The 20,113-nt window shown below is 35.7% G+C and overlaps 1 protein-coding gene across 11 annotated transcripts in view; it reads right to left on the bottom strand.

The window, feature by feature from the left end:
- PRR16 (proline rich 16) overlaps positions 1 to 20,113 on the bottom strand; it is a 211,032-nt gene that overhangs the window by 42,429 nt on the left and 148,490 nt on the right. Inside the window, exon 1 of one of the 11 annotated variants that reach the window (XM_012448537.2) lies at positions 13,347 to 13,429. The exons of the other annotated variants lie outside the window; for them this stretch is intronic. The gene's annotated coding sequence lies outside the window, so the exon portion shown is untranslated. Of the gene's footprint in view, positions 1 to 13,346; positions 13,430 to 20,113 lie in introns of those variants that run through there. 11 annotated transcript variants of the gene reach the window in all.

Below are 20,113 nucleotides of genomic sequence, written 5' to 3'. Positions count from 1 at the left end.
GAGAGATTAAAGCCCAAGGTAGTCAAGAACAGTTGAATGGCTATCTACTTGAATTTGAAATTCCTTTCAAAGATAAATATACTTGTAAAATATTTGATATGGTGATGTGGGCCTACATTTTTAGATTAAAGGAGAATTCAAATTTAAGTTTATTGATAATAAAATGTTTGAAACAAAGAAGTGACATACAGGTCTTCTTAAATTAAAAAAAGCACCATCATCCTTTTCAAAATGTTTGAGACCTATATATAGATATAGGTAGCATCCTTTTGCAGGAATCCTGCTTGGGGTTCATTTTTGCCTCACCTCACTTCATGCAGGGCAGTGTGACAATGCAACCTGGGAGTAGGGTTTTCCTTCACTGTAGAAGGGCTGGATACCATAGTTAAAGGAAAAGGAGGATAAAATAAACCTTTTCTTCCCTTTCCAATGCCCTTGACATTTGTTAGAAACTATACGGTACTTCTATATTTCCATTGCTGCTTATGTTTATCTAACAGCATTATAATTATTGGTCTGTCTGCCTCCCTCGTTAATCTGTTAGCAACAGCAGACGAGGTATCAAAACTTCTTAACTGTTGACGCTCCAGCCCTTTCACACTGATTGACACATAATCTTCAATAAGCATTTGCTGAATGAATAAATTAAGACAAATAATTTTTATTGCATACAAAGAAGGCAAGTCATATTTGCTATTGCCTAGCACAATTTTAAGCTAGATGAAAGTGGTATTTAGCCTCTCACCTTCAGCATTTCCCTTTACTTGTTTGGGATTACCTTTTGACTCCTCTCCCGTCCCCACCCCTACTCTGCTCCTCTGGTTGCCAAGGCCTAGGCCTTACGATCATCTCTTTTTAAAAATGTTGGGCAATGGATATTTCTCTCACTCACTGCCTCTAGGCTCTGCAAGAAGTCAGCCAAATCACTGAGAGCCAATTCATAGACTGCCAAGTCACAGAATGGCAAAGGGAAAACTGCGTAGCCAAAAAACTAGTTCAATTTAAAGGGTTAATGCCTAATAGTTTTATAGGTGAGAGACTCAGAGGGAGGAGCAATGGAGAATAATTGGGTTTTGTTTTTACTTGTTTATGTTTTTTCAGAGAAGTGAAGTCATTTGACAGTATCTTTCAGCTGCTTTTTAATAAAGATGAAAGAGTTCGCCAAAAGTTACCCTGTGAACAGAACAGCTTTTAAATTCATGTTCTGTTCCATATGGAGTGATTCACTGACATGCACATGCAACCAACCTAAACGTGATTCCAGATTCCAATTCCTTATATCTGTGTAAACAAAACACTATTTTTCCTCAGAATATACTTCCTTGAAAACTGCTATTTCACTGATAGTGAATTATAAGACGATTATGGGGGGGCATCATATTAGAATGACCATTTTCATGTGTGCGTGGCTTTTATGTGTGCGTGGCTCATGTTTCTCTTTCTATATGGCGTCAGACATGTGAATGACATGAATATAAAATTTGCGGTAGCATTTGTAGGTCACAGGTTTAAATTCAGTGGCAATATTTTAAAATGACTACGAGAGTACTTTTTTCAACTTGTATTTTAGGTTTGGGGTACATGTCCAGGTTTGTTAAATGGGTAAATTGTGTGTTGCTGAGGTATGGGGTATGAATGATCCTGTCATCCAGGTATTGAACACAGTGCCAACAGATAGGTTTTCAACCACTGTTGACCTGCTACCCTACTCCCTCTACTAGTTCCTAGCATCTACTGTTTCCACCTTTATATCCATGTCTATTGCAATGTTAAGCTCCCACTTGTAAATGTTTCCTTATCCAGTCAAATGTTGATGGACATCTAAGTTGATTCCATGTCTTTGCTATTATGAATAATGCTGTGTTAAACATGACACTGTTTTTCCATAGTTGTTATACTAGTTTACACTCCCACCAACAGTGTAAAATCGTTCCCTTTCTACCACATCCATGCCAACATCTATTATTTTTTGATTTCTTGATTATGGCCATTCTTGCAGGAGAGAACTGGTGTGGCATTCTGGTTTTGATTTGCATTTCCCTGATAATTAGTGATGTTGAGCATTTTTCCATATGCTTGTTGGCCATTTGTATATCTTCTTTTGAGAATTGTCTATCAATGTCCTTAGCCCACTTATAGATGGAAGTTTTTTCTTGCTGATTTATTTTTAGATTCTGGATATTAGTATAGACTGTGATTATATAGTGTAGATTTTACAGTATAGATTGTGAAGATTTTTCTCCCACTCTGTTGGTTGGCTGTTAACTCTGCTACTGCTGCTGCTGATTATTATTATGATTATTATATTATTATTGCTGTGCAGAAGCTTTTTAGTTTAATTAAGTCCCACCTATTTATCTTTGTTTTTGTTGCATTTCCTTTTGGGTTTTGATCATGCAGTCTTTGCCTAAGCCAATGACTAGAAAGGTTTTACTGATGTTATCTTCTAGAATCATTATGGTTTCAGGTCTTAGATTTAAGTCTTTGATCCATTGTGAGTTGATTCACATATAAGATGAGAGACGAGAATTCATTTTCTTTCTTCTACATGTGGCTAGCCAGTTACCCCAGCACCATTTGTTGAATAAGGTATACTTTCCCCACTTTATATTTTTGTTTGCTTTGTTAAAGATAAGTTGGCTTTAAGTATTAATATTTGGCTTTATTTCTGGTTCTCTATTCTGTTCCATTAGTCTATGTGCTCATTTTTATACCAGTACCATGCTGTTTTGGTGACTATGGCCTTGTAGTATAAATATAGTTTGAAGTCAGGTAATGTGATGCCTCCAGATTTGTTCTTTTTTCTTAGTCTTGCTGTAGCTATGCAGGTCTTTTCTGGTACCGTATGAATTTTTGGATTTTTTTCCAGTTTTGTGAAGAATGGTGGTCATATTTTGATATGAATTTGCATTGAATTTGTAGATTGATTTTACACATCCATGAGTATAGGATGTGTTTCCATTTGTTTGTGCCATCTATGATTTCTTTCAGCAGTGTTTTATAGTGGTCCTTATAGAGGTCTTTCACGTCCTAGGTTAGGTGTATTTCTAAGCATTTTATTTTATTTTATTTATTTTTTGCAGCCATTGTGAAAGAGGTTGAGTTCTTGATTTGCTTCTCAGCCAAGTCACTGTTAGTGTATAGCAGAGCTACAAATTTTTGTATATTAATTTTGTATCCTGACACTTTGCTGAATTCACTTACTTCTAGGAGCTTTTTGGATGAATCTTTAGGGTTTTCTAGGTATACAGTCATCATCGGCAAACAAGTTTGACTTCCTCTTTACTGATTGGGTGCCCTTTATTTCTTTCTCTTATCTGACTGCTCTGGCTAGCATTTCCAGTACTATATTGAAGAGAAGTGGTGAAAGTGAGCATCCTTGTCTAGTTCCAATTCTCAAGGAAAATGCTTTTAACTTTTCCCCATTCAGTATTATGTTGGCTGTGGGTTTATCATAGATGGTGTTTACTACCTTAAGATATGTCCCTTCTGTGCTGATTTTGCTAAGGTTTTAAATCATAAAGCGATGCTGGATTTCATCTAATGCTTTTTCTGCATCTATTGAGATGATCATGTGATTTGTTTTTAATTCTATTTATGTGGTGTATCACATTTATTGACTTATGTATGTTAAACCATCCCTTCATCCCTGGTATGAAAACCATTTGATCATAGTGGATTATCTTTTTAATATGTTGTTGAATTCAGTTAGCTAGTATTTTGTTGAGGACTTTTGCATCTATGTTCATCAGGAATATTAGGCAGTATTTTCTTATTTTGTTATGTTCTTTCCTGGTTTTGGTATTAGGGTGATACCAGCTTCACAGAATGATTTGGGGAGGATTCTCTGTTTCTCTATCTTTTAGAATAGTGTCAATCAAATTGGTATAAATTCTTCTTTGAATGACTGATAGAATTCAGCTGTAAATCCATCTGGTCCTGCACTTTTATTTGTTGGTAATTTTTAAATTACCATTTCAATCTCACTACTTGTTATTGGTCTGTTCTGAGAGTCTATAACTTCCTGGCTTAATCTAGGAGGGTTGTATATTTCTGGGAATTTATTCATCTCCCATACATTTTCTAGTTTATGTATATAAAGATGTTCATAGTAGCCTTGAATATTTTTTTTATTTCTATGGTATCAGCTGCAATATCTCCTGTTTCATGGCTAATTGAGCTTATTTGGATATTCTCTCTTCTTTATTAATCTTGCTAATGATCTATCAATTTTATTTATCTTTTCAAATAGCTAGCTTTTTGTTTCATTTATCTTTTGTATTTTTGTTGTTGTTGTTGCTTCAATTTCATTAGTTCTGCTCGGATCTTTATTTATTTTCTTCTGCTGGATTTGGGTTTGGATTGTTCTTGTTTCTCTAGTTCCATGAGGTCTGACCTTAGACTATTTCTGCTTTTTTGTTTTTTGGTTTTTTTTTTGAGACAGAGTCTCGCTCTGCTGCCCAGGCTGGAGTACAGTGGCATGATCTTGGCTCACTGTTATCTCTGCCTCCTGGGTTCAAGGAATTCTTCTGCCTCAGCCTCTCGAGTAGCTGGGATTACAGGCACATGCCAGCATGCCCAACTAATTTTTGTATTTTAGTAGATATGGGGTTTCACCATGTTGACCAGGCTGGTCTCAAGCTCCTGACCTCAATTGATTCACCTGCCTTGGCCTCCCAAAATACTGGGATTATAAGCATAAGCCATCATGCCTGGCCCTCTTTCAGACTTTTTAATGTAGTCATTTAATGCTATACATTTCTTCTTAGCACCACTTTTGCTGTATCTCAGAGGTTTGATCACTATTAATCATTCAGTTTAAAGTAGTGATAAGTTGTGTCACTATTATCATTCAGTTCAAAGAATTACCCAGTGATCACTCAGGAGCAGATTACTTAATTTCCATGTATTAGCATGGTTTTGAGGGCTCCTTTTGGAGTTGATTTCCAATTTTATTCCACTGGGGTCTGAGAGAGTAAAATTTCAATTTTCTTAAATTTACTGAGACTTGTTTTGTGGCTTATCCTATGGTCTATCTTAGGAAATGTTCCATGTGCTGATGAATAGCATGCATATTCTGCAATTGTTGGTTAGAATGTTCTGTAAATATCTGTTAACTCCATTTGTTGTAAGGTATAATTTAAGTCTATTGTTTGAGACTTTTTGACTTGAAAACTTGCCTAGTACTGTAAGTGGAAGATTAAAGTCCCCCACTATTATTGTGTTGCTGTCTATCCCATATCTTAGGTCTAGTAGTAACTGTTTTATAAATTTGGGAGCTCCAGTTTTAGGTGCATATGTACTTTCCTGTTGGGCTAATCCTTTTATCATTATACAATGTCCCTCTTTGTCTTATCTAACTTCTGTTACTTTAAAGTTTGTCTGATATAAGAATAACTACTCCTCACTTTCAGCGTCCATTTGCATGGAATATCTTTTTTTCTACACCTTTACCTAAGTTTATATGAGTCCTTATGTGTTAGGTGAGTTTTCTGAAGACAGCGGAAACTTGGTTGGTGAGTTCTTATCCATTCTGCAATTCCGTATCTTTTAAGTGATGCATTTAGGCCATTTATATTCAGTGTTAGTATTGAGAAATGAGGTACTGTTCTATTCATCATGCTATTTACTTCCTGAATATCTTTTTTATTTTTTCATTGTGTTATTGTTACGTAGGTCCTGTGAGATTTATGCTTTATGGAGATTCTATTTTGGTGTATTTCAGGATTTAGAGCTCCTTTTAGCAGTTCTTGTAGTGCTGGCTTGGTAGTGGTGCATTCTCTCAGCATTTGTTTGTCTGGAAAAGACTGCATCTTTCCTTTATTTATAAAGCTTAGTTTCCCTGGATTAAAAAAAAAAAAAATTATTGGCTGATAATCATTACATTTAAGGAGGCTGAAGGCCCCTATCTCTTCTAGCCTGTAGGGTTTCTGCTGAAAAATCTGCTGTTAACCTGATAGGTTTTCCTTTATAGGTTACCTGATGCTTTTCCTTCCCAACTCTTAAGATTGTTTCCTTTGTCTTGACCTTAGATGACCTGATGACTATGCGCCTAGATAATAATCTTTTTGCAATGAACTTTCCAGGTGTTATTTGAGCTTCTTGTATTTGCGTGTCTAGACCTCTAGAAAAGCCAGGAATTTTTTTTCCCAATTATTCCTTCAAATACGTTTTCCAAACTTTTAGATTTCTCTGCTTAGGAACACCAATTATTCTTTGGTTTGGATGTTTAATGCAGTCCTAAACTTCTTGGAGGCTTTGCACATTTTTTAGAATTCTATTTTCTTTGTCACTGATGGTCTTGGGTTAATTCAAAAGCTTTGTCTTCATGTTCTGAAGTTCTTTCTTTTGATTGTTCAATTCTATCGCTGAGACTTTCTAGTGCATTTTGCATTTCTTTAAGTGTGTCCTTGATATTCAGAAGTTATGATTGTTTTTATTTATGCTTTCTGTTTCACAGAATTTTCCTTTTATATCCTGTACCATGTTTTTAATTTATTTATGTTCGACTTCAACTTTCTCTGATGCCTGATGGATTAGCTTAATAACTGACCTTCTGAATTCTTTTTCTGGAAATTCAGAGATTTTTGTCTTCGCTTGGATATATTGCTGGTGAGCTGGTATGAAATTTTGTGGGTGTTAAAGAACCTTGTTTTGCTATATAACCAGAATTGTTTTACTGGTTCTTTCTCCTTTGGGTAGAGTATGTCAGAGGGAAGATGTGGGATTCCATGGCTGCTGTTCAGATTCTTTTGTTCCACAGGGTGCTCCCTTGGTGTGGTGTTCGCTCTCTTTCCCTAGAATGGGGCTTCTTAAGCGTCCATCTTTAGTAATTGTTTTTGTTCTTCTGGGTCTAGCCACCCAGCAGAGCTACCGGGCTTCTGGCTGGTACTGGGGAGTATCTGCAAAGAGTCACGTGATGTGATCCGTCTTCAGGTCTTGCAGCGGTGGATACTACCACCTGCTCCAGTGGAGATAGTAGGGGAGTGAGGTGGACCCTGTAAGGGTCTTTGGTTATGTTTTCATTTAGTGTGCTGATTTTGTGTTGATGGCCTCCAGCCAGGAGGTGACGCTTTCAAGAGTACATCAGCTGAGGTCCTATGGGGGAATGTAAACTTCCCCTACAGACACCTGGTTATGTATTCAGGAGTCTCAGGTGGTAGGTGGGGCCACACAGCTCCCAAAAGATTATGATCTTTGTCTTTGGCTACCAGGGTGAGTAGAGAAAGATCACCAGGTTGGGGCAGGGATAGGCGTGTCTGAGCTCAGCATCTCCTTGGCAGGGCTTGCTGTGGTTGCTGTGGGGAATGAGAGTGTAGTTTCCAATCCAATGGAATTATATTCACAGGGAGATTATGGCTGCCTCTACTGAGGCAGACGGGTCACCAGGGAAGTGGGGAAATGCCAGCAGTCACTGGCCTCATGCCAATCCCATGCAGCTGGCAGTCCTAAAGTCCAGTCTCATTCCCAGTGTGCCCTCACAACAACACCGAGTCTATTTCTAGGCCACCAGTGACCAGGGCTGAGAACTCGGCCCATACCATGAGCCTTCCATTGAGAAAGCAAGATGACTCACTGTTTTTCAGTGTCTCAGGGTGACTGCAGTGGTGATCCAGTTCCTTCAAAAGGTCTGTTGATTCTCTCGGCTTTCCTGGTATGTTCCTGCAGTAGTTCTTGGAGCAAAAGTTCACGATATAAGTCTCCACACACTCCTCTGTCTACTCAAGTGGGAGCTGCAAGCTAGTCCTGCCTTCTCCCCACCATCTTAATCCTAATCCAGAATCATCAATTTTAAATCATCAACTCTTATTTTATTGTGGTGATGTATAATGATAGGGATGTCTCTACTTTAAATCCTTTAAATTCCCATTGAAGTATGTTTTAAATCAATCTTCACTATCAGTTTATTTTATTGTCACCTGCTTCTTTAAGATGAGTTAATTCCAAACATTAAAAATCAGTTTATTTGTGGGTGATATTCATCCTGAATATTTAGAGAAACCATAGCTAAATAACTAAGTAATTTGGGAGACTTATATTTATCATAATTGACTAGTCTAGCTAAACTAGATAACTTGAAACATTTCTCAAAATGCATATCTAGATTTGCTTAAAAAGGAAAGGGACTTTTCAAGGGCAAGAAACAAAAAGTGTAAAACTTTTAAATCCTTTAAATCCCCATTAAAGTATTATGTTTTAAATAAATCTTCACTATTAATTTATTTTATTGCCGCCTGCTTCATTATGATGAGTTAATTCCAAACATTAAAAATCAGTTGTTTTTTTTTTTAAAAAAAGTATAAACCAATGAGCTGGCATGGAAATAAATCTTGGGTTGGGGAGGAAGTTGATCATCTGCTGGGTATCCAAATAATTTGGGGATTGACACTGATGTGGACCATGGATAACAAGGAGGGAGAGATATCTCAATCAAGGAAGGAACCTAGAATAGCTACACCATCTGTTAGTGGGTAGGCAGAGAAAAATAAATATGTCTCCTCAAAATAGAAGACATGGAAGTTTTCCTTGTATTCTGGGTGCATTAAAAAAAAAAAAAAAGAATTTTGTAACATTTAAAAAACTTTACCTAGGTTCAGAGTTCAAATGTACGGAACCTATACATCCTGGCAATCATGTCTAGCAGTGAATTGTAGCAATAGCACAGAAACATCTTCCAGAGTAGAGGAAAGTCAGGCCCTAGGAGATTTCAAAGCTTAAGATGACCTTAAAAGCCAAAATGACAAAATGAATAAGGACAGTACACTGTGACTGAAAGTCAGCCAAGAGAACAAGAATAGCAATGGAAACCCAAGAACTTAAGGTAATAAAAAAATACAATCTGTGAAGTAGTATGTTTAAATTGACTAAGGACATGAATAAGAAAATGAACGAGGAAATGAAGTGGATAAATATAAATATATTACAAATAGAAAAAATAGGAGATGTAAATGATAAAATACGAAAAAACAAAATTGATAGAAATTGAGAAAGACTAAATATAAGAAAAATGGAAATATATTAGCATTTAAATAATGATAGGTCAGTATTGGTAAAAATCATGAATCTTCAGATAGAAGAAAAACATCAGATGCAAGTGTAATTGTTTTTTTAATTACACATCTTGGGTCATCATAATGGCCAATGACAAAAGAAAATAAAAGATCTTGAAAATGATCAGAGAGGAGACAGATAAATTGCCAATTAATGAAGCTGTGCTGACAGCTGATTTTAGACTTCTCGAAAACAACAGTGCAGCCTGGAAATAATGGATTGATAGTTTTAAAATGCAGAGTGGAAATAACTGTTTGTCTAGAATCTTATGCTCAGTAGTAAGTCATAATCTAAAATGAACGGTAAAGTAAATATAATTCAAAACAAAACAAAGAGAGTCTTCTACTAACTGATCTTAACTGAAAGAACTAAAGGTTGTATTTTAAGAATATGAAAACTGAGACAGAAAGGTATGTGAAGGCATAGTGAGCCAAGAAATTGGAAAGCATGTCAGTAAATCTAAATAAGCAATGTTGTATAAAACAACTATAGTAATGGCTACTTTATGACACATAAAACAAATAATTCTAAACTATTAGACAGTAAGGTGGTAAGCAGAATTCAAGCATTCTGAGATGCTTTTAATGATAAAGTGACATAACAGAAACACCTTATAGCATTTGAAAATTGCATTTTAGAAATAATGTTCCAAAAATCATATTTAGACAGAAATCATGTCAAAATTACCATTTGACCCAGCAATCCCATTATTGAGTATACACTCAAAGGAATACAAATCATTCTACCATGAATACACATGCACGCATATGTTCATGGCAGCACTATTCACAAAAGCAAAGACATGGAATCAACCTAAGTGTCCATCATTGTTAAACATGATAAATAAATGGGGTATATATACACCATGAAATAATCTGCATTCATAAAAAAGAATAAGATCATGTCCTTTGCAGATCTCAAAGGATGGAGCTGGGGGCCATGATCCAAATCAAACTAACATAGAAATAGAAAACCAAATACCACATGTTCTTACTCATAATTGGGAGCTAAATATTGAGTACGTATGGACACAAAGAAGGAAACGAGAGGCACTGTGGCCTATTTGAGGATGGAGGGTGGGAGAAAGGTAAGGATTAAAAACCTACCTTTCAGGTACTATGCATATTACCTGGGTGATGAAATAATCTGTACCCAATCCTCTGTGATACACAATATACCTATATAACAAAACTACACATGTACCTGCAAACCTAAAATAAAAGTTTAAAAAGTATATCTCTTTAAGTGACATATTCAGGAGGTACATATGTGTTTACTTCAAACAAATTAAGGAAATTCAACAATTAAACTCATAGGTTTCTGCCTTAAGATGCTTACTGTTAGATGAGAAAGACAGACAGATGATAGAAAGATGGATAGATGGATAGATAGATAGATAGATAGACAGATAGATAGATGATATAGACAGATAGAAAATTTCACACAAAAACATAAAAAATACAAATTTGCTTTATCCTGGAAAAGTCTAGTCTCTCTTACCTACAATTTTTTTTTAATCTTTTCCACCTTATAGCCTTATGGGAGAAAAAGTTCCAATATATTTATAAGCTTCCTAGCCTTTAAAAATACAGTGCTAGGCTTCACCAAAAACACATAACAGAAACAGAATCCATTATTCAACATATGTTCAGAGAGCTCTAACAAGTGCCTGCAAACTGGCCAACACATGTGCTTTACATTAAGTCCACCCCACTCAGTCTCACTTATATCTAAAAAACAACTGTTTTAAAAACAAAATAAATAAATATAACTAGAAAAGTATTTCCATAGTTCCCATGCATATTGCTTTATAAAAAAGATATCCATCTTTGTTTCCTTACAAAGTCAGTGCATCAGGTTCTGAATACAGAAAACATGAAGTGAAACAAGACAACTGCAAATAAAAAACAAAATATGCAGGCTTAATGTCCAGCCTTTCAGGGAACAATCCATCTTCACATGTAAGAAAGATAAATTCACATGAATACCACAGTATTTGAAAAAGTGATTATAGGATATATGTTGTTGCTAAAACAAGAAATACATTCACCAGGATAAGGACAATAGAAAGAAAATATTATTAAGAAATATGGGAGAGAGATCCAAGATGGCTGATCACTAGCAGCTCAGACTCATAGCTCCCAGTGAAAGCGCAGAGAACAAGAGGACGCCACACTTTCAGACGAATATTTGTTGCTCACGGACCAAGAGATTCCCAGCAGAGAAGCCCCACAGGTCGCCAGGGCAACTCTGGTGGCCAGTGGGCGGTTTTGCTGGCACCTCAGCACGGCAGTTCTGGGTGCAGAGTCCGGAGATTCCTGGGCAGAAAAGCACCATCAATCTTAACACCGCTGTTTTGGCCGGCACAGTGGATTGCTCAGATTTCGGTGCTGGGAATCAACAAATTGGACGTCCTCTCAGAGACCTAGTTAGAAAGTCGGTGATTACAAAGACGACAGAGGGATAAATATATAATGAAGGGAAGAAAGCAGCCTAAAAAGGCAGAGAATACTCAAAATCAGAATGCCTCTCCCTCTACAGGGGATCGCAATTCCTCATCAGTAACGGAACAAGGCTTAATGGAGAACGAATGTGTTCCAATAACAGAAGCAGGTTTCAAAAGGTGGGTGATAAGAAACTTCTGTGAATTAAAAGAACTTGTTCTAACCCAATGCAAAGAAACTAAGAACTTTGAAAAAAGGTTTGATGAAATGTTAACGAGAATGGACAATTTAGAGAGGAATATAAGTGAACTGATGGAGCTGAAAAACACAACACGAGAACTTCACGAAGTATGCATAAGTTTAAACCATCGAATTGATCAAGCAGAATAAAGGATATCAGATGTCGAGGACCAGCTCAGTGAAATGAAACAAGAAGACAAGATTGGAGAAAAAAGGATAAAAAGGAATGAGCAAAGTCTCCAGGAAATATGGGACTATGTGAAAAGACCTAATTTACGTTTAATAGGTGTACCTGAATGTGACAAAGAGAATGAATCCAAGTTGGAAAATACTCTTCAGGATATCATTCAGGAAAACTTTCCCAACCTAGCAAGGCAGGGTAATATTCAACTCCAGGTAATACAGAGAACACCACAAAGATATTCTTCAAGAAGACCAACCCCAAGGCACATAATCGCCAGATTTATTAGGGTTGAAATGAAAGAGAAAATACTAAGGGCAGCCGGAGAGAAAGGTCAGGTTACCCATAAAGAGAAACCTATCAGACTTACAGCAGATCTCTCAGCAGAAACCCTACAAGCCAGAAAAGAGTGGGGACCAATATTTAACATGCTCAAAGAAAAGAACTTTCAACCCAGAATTTCATATCCAGCCAAACTAAGCTTTACAAGCGAAGGAAAAATTAAATCTTTTGTGAACAAACAAGTACTTAGAGACTTTACTACCACCAGGCCTGCTTTACAAGAGCTTCTGAAAGAAGCACTATACATTTAAAGGAACAACCAATATCAGCTTTTCCAAAAATATATCAAAAAGCAAAGAGCATTAACGCAATGAAAAATTTACACCAACTAATGGGCAAAACAGCCAGCTAGCATCAAATGGCAGCATTAAACTTATATATATTCAAATTGGATAAAAAGCCAAAACCCATCGGTATGCTGCATCCAGACCCATCTCACATGAAATGATACACAAAGACTCAAAACAAAGAGAAGGAGGAAGATTTACCAACCAAACAGAGAGTTAAAAAAAAAGCAGGGGATGCAATTCTCACCTCTGATAAAGTAGACTTTAAAGCAACAAAGATCAAAAGAGGCAAAGAAGGACATTACATAATGGCAAAAGGATCAATGTAACAAGAAGAGCTAACGATTCTATAGATCAATGAGACAGAAAATTAACAAGGACATCTAGGACTTGAACTCAGACCTGGAACAAGTAAACTTAATAAACATTTATAGAACTCTCCACTTCAAATACACATAGCATACATTATCACCTCACACCTATTCCAAAAGTGACTACATAATTGGAAGTAAATCACTTCTCAGTAATCGCATAGCATTTCATAGGTTTAAATGAAATATTGGTTGGCTGCTTGTTTGTTATTTTCTTCCCTTATTCCTTCCTGTCTACATCATTAAGTATAATTATTGGTATAAAAGAGGTTTTCAATACCCATTACTAAACTGCATTCTAGCCTGGGCAAGAAAGCAATACTCCCATTCTCTCTCTCTTTCTCTTCCTTTTTCTTCCTCTTCTTCATTCTTTTTTTTCTTTCCTCCTTTCTTCCAAAAAAAATAAATAAATAAACCAAATAATACTAACCCAGGCCCAGTAAACTTGTCGATACTGATTGATTTCTTTGAAGGAGAAACACTCCAATATTTTCCAGCATTTCTTTTGTGACCTTGTAAGAAGCAGCGCTGTTCAAATTTTTAAATGAGTTTAATTGTAATGGTTTCATTTAGAAATTAGCCAATCTATTTTCTAACAGTTTCTGCAGTTGTTCAGTTGTTTTTAGAAATGAAAGTTTTCTCACAGGGCCCTTTTTTTTTTTGAATGGTATGACAGTGCAATTAAAAGATTCGGGAAATTATTTCAATGAGGTATTTAGTCATCTCCCTGTTTCAGCTTGCAACTGAATGCTTCTTAGGCACGCTTCCTTTACTGCCAGGAGTCACTGATAAACATTTGATAAAATTGCAATTTGAATCCCCATGGTTCTGTTTAAAAAAAAAAAAAAGAAATATAATTATGCTAAGAACGGATCAAGAGATACTGTTTTAAAGAAACCAACACACACTAACTTCTTTTATTTCTTTAAGACAAAGACTAAGAAAGAAGAGGGAAAATGGATTTGTGAGCTTTTGACAAGTCTTTCTTTCATAGTAAGTTGTTGAGTCCATAAGAAATGGACTGAGATCTAAGGCTTTTAAGCATCAGGAAATCTGCCATTCAGAATATTTTTGGGGAAGAATAACTTGGAGCTCCATCAGAGCCTAATTACACCTTTTGTAAAAAGCAGCAGGGTAGCTCTCTTCTTTTGCTTTGATGTATGGCCAGCCAGTACAATAGTTAAATAATCTATAATACTTTCCTAATTTTTCCATAAAGCTTGAAGCCCAGTAGTGAAAAATGATGCATTCAGGAACATCATTTTCAGATGGATATGCTGTGTATGTTTAGAATCATTTTTTTCTCCATCTGTCTATTGGTAGATGCCTGATAATTATGCACATCAAAGATTATATAATGCATCAGTCCCTAGTCAAATTTTAAACCCTTATAGTTTGCAGTTCCCATTTATTATATGCTACCAAAAGAATCTTAAAAGATGATAGAGTAATATAACAGTTAAAGAACCCAGCTATGATATCTACCATGGCTCTACAGAATTAATCAGTACTTGTAAATCCCTATTAATTTGAGCAATGAGTGCAGCATAGCAGAATCATGTTTCAGATCATATAAGACTAGTGTTCAGGAAAACAGAGTGCTAGGCACATCTCAGCCATTTAAAAGCTACATGATTTGGGCTTTATCCCTATATGACTCAATCATCTTCCACAGGGTCCCTCACATAACACGTGGTAATAATGGGAGCTACAAGATGAGATTTGGGTGGGGACAAAGAGCCAAACCATATTGGTACCTTTTCTACCTCTTAGACTCTGTTGTCTAATCTGCAAAATGGAAGAAATAATAAATGAATGCCCTGCATATATCACAAAGTACAATTAAGTGAAAATCAAAGGACTGGACATAATAAAATTGGGTGATTGACTATAAAGAAGTGTATTAGTTACTTACTCAGGGTACAGGTAGTAGATTTCTTTTAAACTTTGCAGATCTTCCTTTATATATACATCTAATAACATAATAAAACTTTAACTTAAACATTTCCATTTGAAGAGATAAATTTTAAATAAAGGACAAAACCTAATTTATTTCCAAAGTTAGACATTCAGTTTATCATCTCCAAGAGAAACAAGGTCAGTACCAAATTCTAAATAAATAAGACTTCTATTTTATTGCCAATTTGTTATTTATGCTAGATGTTAAAACAATTACTTTTTATCTTTTATTCTACAAATTATGGAGGAAACACAGGTAAGTTTAAAACTACAAGGAATCATAAAATTTTAACTTTGAGTCTGTTTTATGCTTATCACTGAACTATGGTATTTCTGGGCCATGATTCAGTTTGTCTCTTTTTTAAACAACTTTACTGAGGTATAATTTGCATATGATAAAATTCTTCCATTTAAGTGCACAATTATTTTAAATAAATGATATTTAGTAAACTTACAGATTTGTGCAACCATTGCCACAATCCAGCTTTAGGACATTTTTGTCACCTGCAAAAGATGTCTCATGCTCATTTGCAGTCATCCCTATTATAACTCATAGTTGTAGGCCACCAATAATCTACTTTCTGACTCCATAGATTTGCTTTTTCTGGACGTTTCACTATATAAGTTTTTATATCTGGTCTCTTTTACTTAACATACTGTTTCTGTGGGACGTTTTTGAGGTTCATCCATGTTGTAGCATGTGTCAGCAGATGGTTACGTTTTATTGCCAAACAGTATGCCATTGTATGGGTATATCATATTTTTTTTGCAATCATCAGTTGAAGAACATTTGGATTGTTTTCATTTTTTGACTATTATAAATAATGTTGTTATGACATCACAATCAAGTTTAAGGGATACATATATTTATAGTGCTTACTGAGCCTTGGAGAAATTGGTACTAAGATATACAAAGCATAAATTTAGATGTTCCAGGTGCTTGATTATTATTTTAAGGTGTCCAAGAGACACTGAATTTTAGAGTGGTTATAGCACAGTTTCTGGAGTGGGGTTCTTTGGGTTTCTAAACCAGTTCAATATTGTACTAATTTTAAATAAAGCAAGACGTTTGGTTTCCTTCACTGTAGAAGGGAAATAATGACAATGGATCCTTTATAAATAAGCTTATCATGAGAGTTAGATGATGCAAAACACACTTATTTAGCACATTTCATGTGAACTATTATAACAACTGTGCACCAGATCATCATGGAAATAAATTAAGAAAGTGGTAGTGCTAATAAAACAAGATGATTAGAAGATTTCTGACTCCATTGTCCTACTAAGAGATGCAAACCTCACTCTTGATTAACATGATGTACTATCAGGCACAAATCCACATATTTTTATATGGGGGGTAGCAAAGTCTTATTTTCTGGCCACACACAATGGCTCTTGCCTGTAATCCCAGCAACTTGGGAGGTCAAAGAAAGAGGATAGCTTGAGTCCAGGAGTTCGAGACCAGTCAAGACCACATACTGAGACTCCATCTCTTTTCAAAAGTAAAAGATTAGCTGAGCATGGTGGATAGCATCTATAGTCCCAGCTACTCAGAAGGCTGAGGTAGGAGATCACTTTAAACCTGGGATGTTGAGGTTGCAGTCTGCATTGAGTTGTGATTGTGCCACTTAACTCCAGCCTGGGCAACAAGCAAGACACTGTCTCAAAAAACTAAAACAAACTAAAAACTTACTTTCCAATCTGACCACTACCACACAATCATCAGTGGGGAAGAAACTCTAATAACTACTTGCTTCAAAATAGAACATCACTGGATTCAGAGACAAAGTAACAGAATTAGATTTCTACCAGCGAACACTCATTCTTTCTCCTGTCACCTCCTTATGAATATGACACTAGACACAGGACAAAAGAAAGGCAAAAAACCAGAAAAAGTAATATGTATCTGTATTAGTCCATTTTCACGCTGCTGACAAAGACACATATGAGACTGGGTAATTTATAAAGGAAAGAGGTTTCTTGGACTTACAGTTCCATGTGGCTGGGGAGGCCTCACAATCATGGCAGAAAGTGAAAGGCACTTCTCACATGGCAGCAGTCAAGGGAAGAGAGCTTGTGCAGGGAACCTCTCCTTTTTAAAACCATCAGATCTCATGAGACTTGTTCACTATCATGAGAACAGTACAGGAAAGACCCATCCCCATGATTCAGTGATCTCCCATTGGGTCCCTCCCACAACACATGGAAATTATAGGAGCTACAAGATGAGATTTGAGTGGGGACACAGAGTCAAACCATATCAGTAGCCTTTCTACGTTATTTAACAAATATGCAGTTCACATTATGATCAGGAGCAGTTCTTAATACTTTAAAAGTAGTAACTCACTTAAACTCTATTAACACTCCTATGAATTAGTATCTATTTATTATCTCCACTTTCAGATAACATAACTGAGGCACAGAGATGTTGAGTAACTTGATCAGTGTCAAACAGCTAGTAAGTGCAGAGCTGAGTTTCAAACCAGGCAACTTGGATCCAGTGTTTACATCTGTACCACTATGCTATGCTATCTTTTTTCATAGAAGTAGAAACATTTTACTGAAGTAAAATATATTCTTGGAAATGGCAAGGGGAGGCAAAATCAGTTTTGCTCGACAGACATACCATATGAATATTCTTTAATCTCTATGTGATTTACTTAAGCCACAGGAAAATGTTTCTTTCAAATATGAGTGAAACAAGGTAGGTCTAAATTATATCTTACTTTCAGTTTCATCTTAAATCCTCTTATCCATCTTATATGACTGCAATGCTGAAAAACTAAAGCTTTTCAAGTTCACAGATTCTTTTTTTTTAAAACTGCAGAAAGAATCCCTAACCTGACTATAAGAATGTTCTCTTCCTGATCAGTCATTTTTTAATTATCTGTGAATTAAGAGTAGCAGAGCCTCTGTGGAAAAATTCCCCATTGCGAAAAATCTTACACAATATATGTCCCTCTGGGAAGATAATGATGCATATTAATATTTTTTAAACATTTTAATCACAAAAACAGTAGGTATACAATTGTAAAAAAAATTAAAACCCTACAGGAAAATGCCATGTATCTCTACATTCACAGTTTTTTACATATAAAGTAATATATTATTATATAGAATGATTAAATCAAGCTCATGAACATATTCATCCTTATTCATATTTTAAAGGCTATGAAAAGTCCTGACTAAATTTATTTAACTTAGTATTTATCAAATTTTAAAGTAATGGAGTCTGCTTTTCCTCTGTATAACATTTATTTACCTACACTGGAAAATACTGCTTCTCTGGATGTCTAATAAATCCATGGAAAATTAAAACAATTACTTTTTATTTAAATATAACCTTGGGATCTATGACATGGTAAGGATAACAGCTAAAATATATGATAACATGGCTAAGAGTTAAGACAATAATAGATAGAGTAACATTGTATTAGTTAACATTTTCTTATTTAATGCTCAGAACAACCTCATAAGGCAGATATTTATTAATTAATCTTTGTTTTACACAAGAAGAAACTGAGTAATGTGCCCAAGCCACATAACTATTAAGTAGTGAAGCTGGGTTTCAAACCCTAGTCCATGTTCTAATAATTACACTGAACTGCCTCCCACCTTGTCCCAGGCAATCAGATTATTTACACAGATAGAATCATGATTAAGTAGGAATGAATTAGGTCATAGATAATTACATAAAAGTACCAAGAAAAAAATCTAGGAATGGTACATATAATTTATTCATCATAATTCATATTAACTCTTGATACTCTTTCCATTATAAAACCTTTCCCCCTTTTATGTGCTTTTTGTTCCCTCACTGAGGAGTCTAATGACCATAATTTTTTTTTTCTTCTTCTCTATCTATCCTAGAATAACAGCAGTATAGTACATTTTCAAGTGGTGGCATATTTTGTAAATAATGGAAAATAATAAAATGTGTCTGAAGTCAATGTACTACTTTATATTACCTTTCATTTTTTGGGAAAAAAATTATTCATAAATTAATCCCTAATTCCAAGACATAAAATGTGTTGTGTTTATAAGTGGAAAATTACACAGTTTTATTGTTTTCTCTCCCTACTGCATTATTTCAAAGTCCTAAGATTGAGTCTCTACAAATCAAATTCCTTTTTGACACAGTTTTTTATAGAACAAAAAGGAAATCATGTAAAAAGTACAGAATTTAAAGAGTGCAAGAAGAAGCTAAAATGTGGAATGCCAACTTGTAAAAAATAAACACTTGTTATGCTTTGCTCTCAGAAGACAATATCAGAGTAACAAGTAAGACATACCTTCAACTCTGTGTTTCTTTTAATATATTGGTAATCTCTCTAAAGCTTCTAAAGATGGAAAACAAGAAATAACTGTAGAATCTCTTTCCTTCACACCATACACACTTACTGTGCCTTTAGTTTTCTAGATATTAAGGACTCAAAAATAAAAAGGGGAGATGAGACTCAAGCTCTTAAGGGGTTTACATTTGAAAGGAGGAGGCAGTCAGCAAAAAAATCACATAAAGAAGAAATCCTACAGTGATAAGTGCCATGGAAAAAGCTACAGAGAAACAGAATTGCAGCAAGAGACGAAGTGTGTGAGTGGGAGAGGTGCACATGAACAGGTAATGCTCAAGTCAGGTGGTCAGCAAAGACACCTTTGTAAAAGGCGACATATAAAATGGAACTGAAATAATGGAGTGAGCCAGCTATGTGCATGCTAAGTGCAAAGGCCCAAAGGTGTTATATTAGTCCATTTTCACAGTGGACTAAAAGAATAGTGTTCTAAAAGAACTGCCCAAGATGTGGTAATTTATAAAGGTAAGAGGTGTAATTGACTCACACTTCAGCATGGCTGGAGAGGCCATGAGAAACTGACAATCATGGAGAAGGCCAGGGGAAGCAAGGCACCTTCTTTACAAGGTGGCAGGAGGGAGATGTGCTGACCAAAGGAGGAAGAACCCCTTACAAAACCATCAGATCTCCTGAGAACTCACTCACTATCATGAGAACAGCATTGGGGAAACTGCCCCATTATCCATTTACCTCCACTTGTTCTCTCCCTTGATACATATGGATTATGGGTATTATAATTCATGATGAGATTTTGTTTGGGATGCAAATCCTAATTATATCAAGTGGGAATGAATTTGGGACCCAAAACATGGCTTGCACGGTAGAGTACTGGAGAGGGGCATCAGAGACTGAGAGGAGATTAGCTCTGGCTGAGAGGCGATTAGCTCTG

Source organism: Aotus nancymaae, unplaced genomic scaffold, assembly GCF_030222135.1.
Source record: "Aotus nancymaae isolate 86718 unplaced genomic scaffold, 86718_ANA_hifiasm-v0.15.2.pri h1tg000064l_0, whole genome shotgun sequence".
Taxonomy (NCBI): Eukaryota; Metazoa; Chordata; class Mammalia; order Primates; family Aotidae; genus Aotus; species Aotus nancymaae.
This window is presented reverse-complemented; position numbering and strand designations above follow the sequence as displayed.